Source organism: Bombina bombina, chromosome 6 (assembly GCF_027579735.1).
Source record: "Bombina bombina isolate aBomBom1 chromosome 6, aBomBom1.pri, whole genome shotgun sequence".
NCBI lineage: Eukaryota > Metazoa > Chordata > Amphibia > Anura > Bombinatoridae > Bombina > Bombina bombina.
The window spans coordinates 672,573,002-672,582,092 of record NC_069504.1 but is presented as its reverse complement, the minus strand read 5'-3'; the positions used below and the strand labels follow the sequence as shown (position 1 = coordinate 672,582,092).

Here is a 9,091-nt window from a genome sequence, read left to right as displayed (position 1 = left end):
TAGGATTAATATTTATTTTACAGGCAACTTTGTAATTATTTTAACCAGGTACAATAGCTATTAAATAGTTAAGAACTATTTAATAGTTACCTAGTTAAAATAATAACAAATTTACCTGTAAAATAAATCCTAACCTAAGATATAATTAAAACTAACACTACCCTATCAATAAAATAATTAAATAAACTACCTACAATTACCTACAATTAACCTAACACTACACTATCAATAAATTAATTAAACACAATTGCTACAAATAAATAAAATTAAATAAACTATCTAAAGTACAAAAAATAAAAAAGAACTAAGTTACAGAAAATAATAAAATATTTACAAAGATAAGAAAAATATTACAACAATTTTAAACTAATTACACCTACTCTAAGCCCCCTAATAAAATAACAAAGCCCCCCAAAATAAAAAATTCCCTACCCTATTCTAAAATACAAATATTACAAGCTCTTTTACCTTACCAGCCCTGAACAGGGCCCTTTGCGGGGCATGCCCCAAGAATTTCAGCTCTTTTGCCTGTAAAAAAAAACATACAATACCCCCCCCCAACATTACAACCCACCACCCACATACCCCTAATCTAACCCAAACCCCCCTTAAATAAACCTAACACTACCCCCCTGATGATCTTCCTACCTTGTCTTCACCATGCCAGGTTCACCGATCCGTCCTGGCTCCAAGATCTTCATCCAACCCAAGCGGGGGCTAGACATCCACTGAAGAAGTCCAGAAGAGGGTCCAAAGTCTTCCTCCTATCCGGCAAGAAGAGGACATCCGGACCGGCAAACATCTTCTCCAAGCGGCATCTTCTATCTTCTTCCATCCGATGACGACCGGCTCCATCTTGAAGACCTCCAGCGCGGATCCATCCTCTTCTTCCGACGACTAGACGACGAATGACGGTTCCTTTAAGGGACGTCATCCAAGATGGCGTCCCTCGAATTCCGATTGGCTGATAGGATTCTATCAGCCAATCGGAATTAAGGTAGGAATTTTCTGATTGGCTGATGGAATCAGCCAATCAGAATATAGTTCAATCCGATTGGCTGATCCAATCAGCCAATCAGATTGAGCTCGCATTCTATTGGCTGTTCCGATCAGCCAATAGAATGCGAGCTCAATCTGATTGGCTGATTGGATCAGCCAATCGGATTGAACTTGATTCTGATTGGCTGATTCCATCAGCCAATCAGAAAATTCCTACCTTAATTCCGATTGGCTGATAGAATCCTATCAGCCAATCGGAATTCGAGGGACGCCATCTTGGATGACGTCCCTTAAAGGAACCGTCATTCGTCGTCTAGTCGTCGGAAGAAGAGGATGGATCCGCGCTGGAGGTCTTCAAGATGGAGCCGGTCGTCATCGGATGGAAGAAGATAGAAGATGCCGCTTGGAGAAGATGTTTGCCGGTCCGGATGTCCTCTTCTTGCCGGATAGGAGGAAGACTTTGGACCCTCTTCTGGACTTCTTCAGTGGATGTCTAGCCCCCGCTTGGGTTGGATGAAGATCTTGGAGCCAGGATGGATCGGTGAACCTGGCATGGTGAAGACAAGGTAGGAAGATCATCAGGGGGGTAGTGTTAGGTTTATTTAAGGGGGGTTTGGGTTAGATTAGGGGTATGTGGGTGGTGGGTTGTAATGTTGGGGGGGGGGTATTGTATGTTTTTTTTTACAGGCAAAAGAGCTGAAATTCTTGGGGCATGCCCCGCAAAGGGCCCTGTTCAGGGCTGGTAAGGTAAAAGAGCTTGTAATATTTGTATTTTAGAATAGGGTAGGGAATTTTTTATTTTGGGGGGCTTTGTTATTTTATTAGGGGGCTTAGAGTAGGTGTAATTAGTTTAAAATTGTTGTAATATTTTTCTTATCTTTGTAAATATTTTATTATTTTCTGTAACTTAGTTCTTTTTTATTTTTTGTACTTTAGCTAGTTTATTTAATTGTATTTATTTGTAGCAATTGTGTTTAATTAATTTATTGATAGTGTAGTGTTAGGTTAATTGTAGGTAATTGTAGGTAGTTTATTTAATTATTTTATTGATAGGGTAGTGTTAGGTTTAATTATATCTTAGGTTAGGATTTATTTTACAGGTAAATTTGTTATTATTTTAACTAGGTAACTATTAAATAGTTCTTAACTATTTAATAGCTATTGTACCTGGTTAAAATAATTACAAAGTTGCCTGTAAAATAAATATTAATCCTAAAATAGCTATAATATAATTATAAATTATATTGTAGCTATATTAGGATTTATTTTACAGGTATGTATTTAGCTTTAAATAGGAATTATTTATTTAATAAGAGTTAATTTATTTCGTTAGATAAAAATTATATTTAAGTTAGGGGGGTGTTAGTGTTAGGGTTAGACTTAGCTTTAGGGGTTAATACATTTATTAGAATAGCGGTGAGCTCCGGTCGGCAGATTAGGGGTTAATAATTGAAGGTAGGTGTCGGCGATGTTAGGGAGGGCAGATTAGGGGTTAATACTATTTATGATAGGGTTAGTGAGGCGGATTAGGGGTTAATAAATATAACATAGGGGTCGGCGATGTTAGGGCAGCAGATTAGGGGTACATAGGGATAACGTAGGTGGCGGCGGTTTACGGAGCGGCAGATTAGGGGTTAAAAGTGTAATGCAGGGGTCAGCGATAGCGGGGGCGGCAGATTAGGAGTTAATAAGTGTAAGGTTAGGGGTGTTTAGACTCGGGGTACATGTTAGGGTGTTAGGTGCAGACGTAGGAAGTGTTTCCCCATAGGAAACAATGGGGCTGCGTTAGGAGCTGAACGCTGCTTTTTTGCAGGTGTTAGGTTTTTTTTCAGCTCAAACAGCCCCATTGTTTCCTATGGGAGAATCGTGCACGAGCACGTTTTTGATGCCGGCCGCGTCCGTAAGCAACTCTGGTATCGAGAGTTGCATTTGCGGTAAAAATGCTCTACGCTCCTTTTTTGGAGCCTAACGCAGCATTTGTTTGAACTCTCGATACCAGAGTTAAATTTATGGTGCGGCCAGAAAAAAACCCGCGGAGCGTTAACAGCCCTTTTACCGCCAAACTCCAAATCTAGCCGTTAGAGATGGGATAAAAGGATATGATGTGAGAAAACTAGATTGATTTCAAATAAAAAGACGTGAAAAGAGGATTATTTTGGTGAAAAATCATTATACTCATTTCCTGACTTTTTTAACTGCTTTAATATCCTCTAATATTTAGATAATATGATTTTGCCTACACTCTGGCACATTAACACTTACTGTTGGAATTATAGGGCTATAGTAGATGAAACTGGAAGAAATGGCACACTCAGGGGCTGACTTATCATGGCCCGAATGGGGCCAAATACCCATATTTCCACATGAGCCTTCAGGCTTGCCGGAACAGGAGTTAAGAAACAGCTGTCTTAATACCACTCTGGGATCCCATACGATCAGGTTGATTGACAACCCCTGCTAGAGGCCTATTGGCCGCAAATCTGCAGGGGGCAGCATTGCACAAGCAGTTCACTAGAACTGCTTGTGCAATGTTAAATGCAGACAGCATATGCTGTCGGCATTCAGCGATGTCTGCCAGACATTGATAAATCGGCCCCTTAAAATTAACTTTACACAAGCATATATAGAAACACACTCAACAAGGTTTTCCTACAATTTCATGCTTGAGGTCTTCACACTACCAACAACTCAATCTCTGAAGATCTGAGCTTCTGCTTATACCCACTCTCATTCTTATAGACACGCTACACCAGATATCTCTTTACTGTGGGAAACTGTGTCATAAGAGGCATTTGTCTAAGAGAGTGTTTTCTGTTGCTGCTGCAATAAGGTGTGTTGTATCTTTAAAGGGATATTAAACATAAAATAAATGCTAGGTAGAATGATGCATTCAAAGAAAATATTAATCTGAGAATAACATGTAGATGTATTTTTTAAAGTTTAATTAGCTGTTTAAATATTGTCAAAATAAGTTTGAGGTTTTAGTCTCTATAAAACAATGGGAGCTGCTATGTTGTAACTGATGTTACTTTCTCTGCTGTGGCCAATTAGGGACAGTTATAAATAGGTCACTAGAGTGTGCAGCCAATGGCTGTGTGGAATATAACAGTGTTCAGCACTTCCATTTCTAACAGGAACTGAAAAGCTCACAATTTCAGAATGGAATTACAAGAAAAGGGCGCAAATAAATAATGAAAGTATATTGCAGATTTTTTTTATATTACCATCACAAAGTGTTTAATGTCCCTTAGTGATGGTAAACTCACTTAAGCTAATTTACATAGTATGAAAGAACTTTTAAATATATGCATATTGATGCTAGTATTTCTATTACACACACACTATAGCTATTTTTATACCCATTTTTATGCGCCTCTGTTCCCTGCTTTTTTATGCTTTAGTGTGACAGGCAGCTGTTACGTCCAATAGGAGCTGCACCATACGCCGTATGTTACCTATTGCCAGCACGCTCCCGTGCTGGTAACTTCAAGCCGCATCTGTTTGAGGTAGAACTGCGCAAGTGCAGTTCACTACGCTCTTTGCGCTGCTTACTCGCAAAAAAAAAAGCAAACACATGTGCCGATCTTGTACCTGCAGCAAACAGTGAATCTCTACGGTGAAGCAGATTCACTGTTTAAGCAGCGCAAAAGAGCGTAGTCAACTGCACTTGCGCAGTTCTACCTCAAACAGATGCGGCTTGAAGTTACCAGCACGGGAGCGTGCTGGCAGTAGGTAACATAGGACGTATGGTGCAGCTCCTATTGGGTGCAACAGCTGCCTGTCAAACTAAAGCATAAAAAATTCAGATATGGAGGCAGTATGGAAGCAGGGAACAGAGGCGCATAAAAATGGGTATAACAATAGCTATAGTGAGTGTGTAATAAAAATACTAGCATCAATATGCATATATTTAAAAGTGCTTTCATACTATGTAAATTAACTTAAGTGAGTTTACCATCACTTTAAGGAAGCCTAGAAGAACAATTATGCCATAATTGCAGTAGTCTTTATAAGCTTTCTTTTGCAGTGTGACGCTGCTTGTGCATTGAATGTTCTGACTACCTCTTACTCTGGCAGTTTGGTATTTGAATATTTTGGTATTGCCTATTGACATCTGCTAAGGGATGCTAAGTTAATCTACTCTCTCTCTCTTCTGCTTTCAGATATGTGAATTGTGTCCCTGCATTCATCTGCTGCCAAATTCTCGGTTTTCTATGTTAATTGTACTCAAAGTCTTTCTTTTGGTATGTGAATTGTGTTCCTGCATTCATCTGCTGCCAAAATTTCTGTGTTAATTGTACTCAAAGAGGCAAATTTAACAAATGTCTGTCGGACCTGATCCAATAGTGCGGATCAGGTCCGACAGACATCGCTGAATGCGGAGAGCAATACGCTTTCCGTATTCAGCATTGCACCAGCAGCTCACAAGAGCTGCTGGTGCAACGCCACCCCCTGAAGCCAATCAGTTGCCAGCAGAGAGGAGTCAATCAACCCGATCGTACTCGATCGGGTTGATTTCCCAGTGATGTCTGTCCGCCTGCTCAGAGCAGGTGGACAGGGTTCGGAGCTTGATAGATAGGCCCCACAGTCTCTTTTTTGGTATGTGAATTGTGTCCCTGCATTCATCTGCTGCCAAAATCCCTGTTTTCTGTGTTAATTGTACTCAAAGGGGCCTATCTATCAAGCTCTGAACGGAGCTTGGAGGCCCGTGTTTCTGGCAATTCTTCAGACTCGCCAGAAACACAAGTTATGGAGCAGCGGTCTAAAGACCACTGCTCCATAACCCTGTCTGCCTGCTCTGATGAGGCAGACAGGAATCGCCAGAAATCAACCCGATCGAGTACGATTGGGTTGATTGACACCCCCCTGCTGGCTGCGAGTCTGCATCGGGTGGCGTTGCACCAGCAGCTCTTGTGAGCTGCTGGTGTAATGCTGAATACGGAGAGCGTAAATTTGAATCAATTCGATCTGGATTCATTTCAGATTCATTCGGATTCAAATAAATTCGTCTGGATTCAGTTCGATTCGGTTCGGAAATTCAGAATTTCGGTAAGTGTTAGGTGGGATGTGCTGTGTATTAGACAAGTATTATGTACTGTATATTAGGTGTAACCCATAGCAGAGTGATATAACCTAATATACTGTACAATACTAGTGTAATCCATGGCCATCCAAATCTACCGAATAAATATGAACTAATTCGGATTTATTCGGTAAATTCAGCACTATTTTAATCCGGAAATCTGAATCGATCTGAATCCCGAATTTTACAAATTCGGACGAATTTCCGACTCGATCCGAAACGAATCGCACATGTCTAGTTTATTGTACTCAAAGTCTCTCTTTTGGTATGTGATGTGTCCCTGCATGCATCTACTGCCAAAATCCCTGTTTTATGTGTTAAAGTGAAGGTAAACTTTGATTAATGAAAGCCCAGTTTTTAAAAATACTATTAAAACAGGGGCACTTTCATTCATCAAAGTTTAGAAAGCAGCCATCTTGTTTAAAAAATATTATATCTTATTTTCACAGTCAGAGAAACTTCCCCCACCCAGAGATCTGGCTTCCTCCAATCATGGCTTTCCCCCCAGGGGAGTCATTGCCTGAGGCCATGTCGTGATTGGAGGAAACCGGATTAGTCATTGCTGACGTGTGAAGAGAGGATCTCCAGGTGGGGGGAGCAGATCTGGCTGTAAAAAGAAGAAGTTTTTAAACAAAACGGCTGCTTTCTAAACTTTGATGAATGAAAGTGTCCCTGTTTTTAATAGTATTTTTAAAAAACAGGCTTTCATTCATCAAAGTTTACCTTTACTTTAATTTTACTCAAAGTTTCTCTTTTGGTATGTGTCTGTAGTCTGTGAAATGTTATGTATTTACTCTGCTGATATCTTGTCTTTATCTATGTGATGTTCAAACCTTGTCAATACTTGTGATATTTCCTAAATTTATAATTCCACTAATGGTATAACCCCAGCCTCCTCCAAATCCTATTGTCTGCTTTCTTAACTTATCTTACCCTAAATCAAATTTTCCCAATTGGCCTTTTGACTGTCTTTGATCATGTAATTAACTAATTTATTGTAATCAGCTGAATGCTCTGGCCTATAAATGTAACACTGCTATGGGGAAGCATTGCAAGGGGCTAGGATTGCAGGTTTAGATAGCAGTATTGTAACATCATATGTTCACAAAACAGACTCGTGCGGGTGATATGGGGTTTATAAGCTCCATACCGCACCAAAAACAAGTGCTGTTTTGATGTGCTCGTGCACACTTCCCCCATAGACATCAAAGGGGAGAGCGGGTCAGAAAAAAGTCTAACACCTGCAATTGCAGAAAGAGAAGCTCCGTAACACAGCCCCATTGATGTCTATGGGGAAAAAGAACTAACGTTTAAACCTTACACCCTAACATAAACCCCACATCTAAACACCTCTAATCTGCTGCCCCCGACATCACCAATGCCTGCCTACAGTTATTAATTCCTAATCTGCCGCTCCCGACATCGCTACCACCTAAATAAAGGTATTAACCCCTAATCTGCCGCTCCAGATATCGCCACCACTATACTAAAGATATTAACCCCTATTCCGCCGCCCCCAACATAGCCCACACTATAATAAATCTATTAACCCCTATTCCGCCACTCCCTGACATCGCTGCAACTAAATAAAGCTAATAACCCCTAAACCTCTGGCCTCCCACATCACTACCACTAAATAAACCTATTAACCCCTAAACCGCCAGCCCCCCACATAGCAACAACCTAAATTAAACTATTAACCCCTAACCCTAACGTAACCCTAACCCTAACGTAATCCTAACTTTAACATAATTAAAATAGAGCCAAATTAAACTTACAATTATTAACTAAATAAACCTAGTAACCCTTACCGCAAACCCCCACTTTGCAACAGCCTAAATTAAACTATATTAACCCCTAAACCTAACGTAACCCTAACCCTAACACCCCCTAACTTTAACATAATTAAAATAAAGCTAAATTAAACTTACAATTATTAACTAAATATTACCTAATTGCTAGATTACGAGTCTTGCGTTAGCCTTAAAAAGCAGCGTTGAGAGGTCCCAACGCTGCTTTTTAATGTCCGCTGGTATTACGAGTCTGGCAGGTACAGGTGTACCGCTCACTTTTATTCCGCGGCTCGAGCTTACCGCAAATCCCCTTACGTCAATTGCGTATCCTATATTTTCAATGGGACTTGCATAAAGCCGGTATTACGAGTCTTGGAAGAAGTGAGCGGTAGACCCTCTCCTGTCAAGACTCCTACTGCATTTAAAAGTGAGTAGTTAAGAGTTTTATGGGCTAACGTCGTAACAAAAAACTCTTAACTAAAGTTCTAAAAAGTACACTAACACCCATAAACTACCTATTAACTCCTAAACCGAGCCCCCCCCACATCACATCACAAACACTTAAATATTGTTTTTAACTCCTAATCTGCCGACCGGACATCGCCGCCACTTTAATAAATATATTAACCCCTAAACTGCCGCACTCCCGCCTCGCAAACACGAGTCAAATTTTATTAACCCCTAATCTGCCGTCCCTAACATCGTCGACACCTACCTACATTTATTAACCACTAATCTGCCGCCCCCAACGTCACCGCTACTATATTAAATTTATTAACCCCTAAACCTAAGTCTAACCCTAAGTCTAACACCCCTTTACTTAAATATAATTTAAACAAAACAAAATAAAATTACTATAATTACATTATTCCTATTTAAAACTAAATACTTACCTATAAAATAAACCCTAAGATAGCTACAATATAACTAATAGTTACATTGCAGCTAGCTTAGGGTTTATTTTTATTTTACAGGCAACTTTGTATTTATTTTAACTAGGTACAATAGTTATTAAATAGTTATTAACTATTTAATAGCTACCTAGCTAAAATAAAGACAAATTTACCTGTAAAATAAATCCTAACCTAAATTACAATTACAGCTAACACTACACTATCATTAAATTAATTTACTAAATTACCTACAATTAACTACAATTAAATAAAATAAACTAAAGTACGAAAAAAAACAAGCATTTTAAACTAATTACACCTAA

At 39.4% G+C, this 9,091-nt stretch overlaps 1 long non-coding RNA gene across 1 annotated transcript in view; it reads left to right on the top strand.

The window, feature by feature from the left end:
- Positions 1-5,199: 5,199 nt before the first annotated feature.
- LOC128662199 (uncharacterized) overlaps positions 5,200-9,091 on the top strand; it is a 36,213-nt gene continuing 32,321 nt past the window's right edge. Inside the window, exon 1 of the long non-coding RNA XR_008402721.1 lies at positions 5,200-5,243. This is a non-coding gene — a long non-coding RNA (uncharacterized LOC128662199). The remainder of the gene's footprint in view (positions 5,244-9,091) is intronic.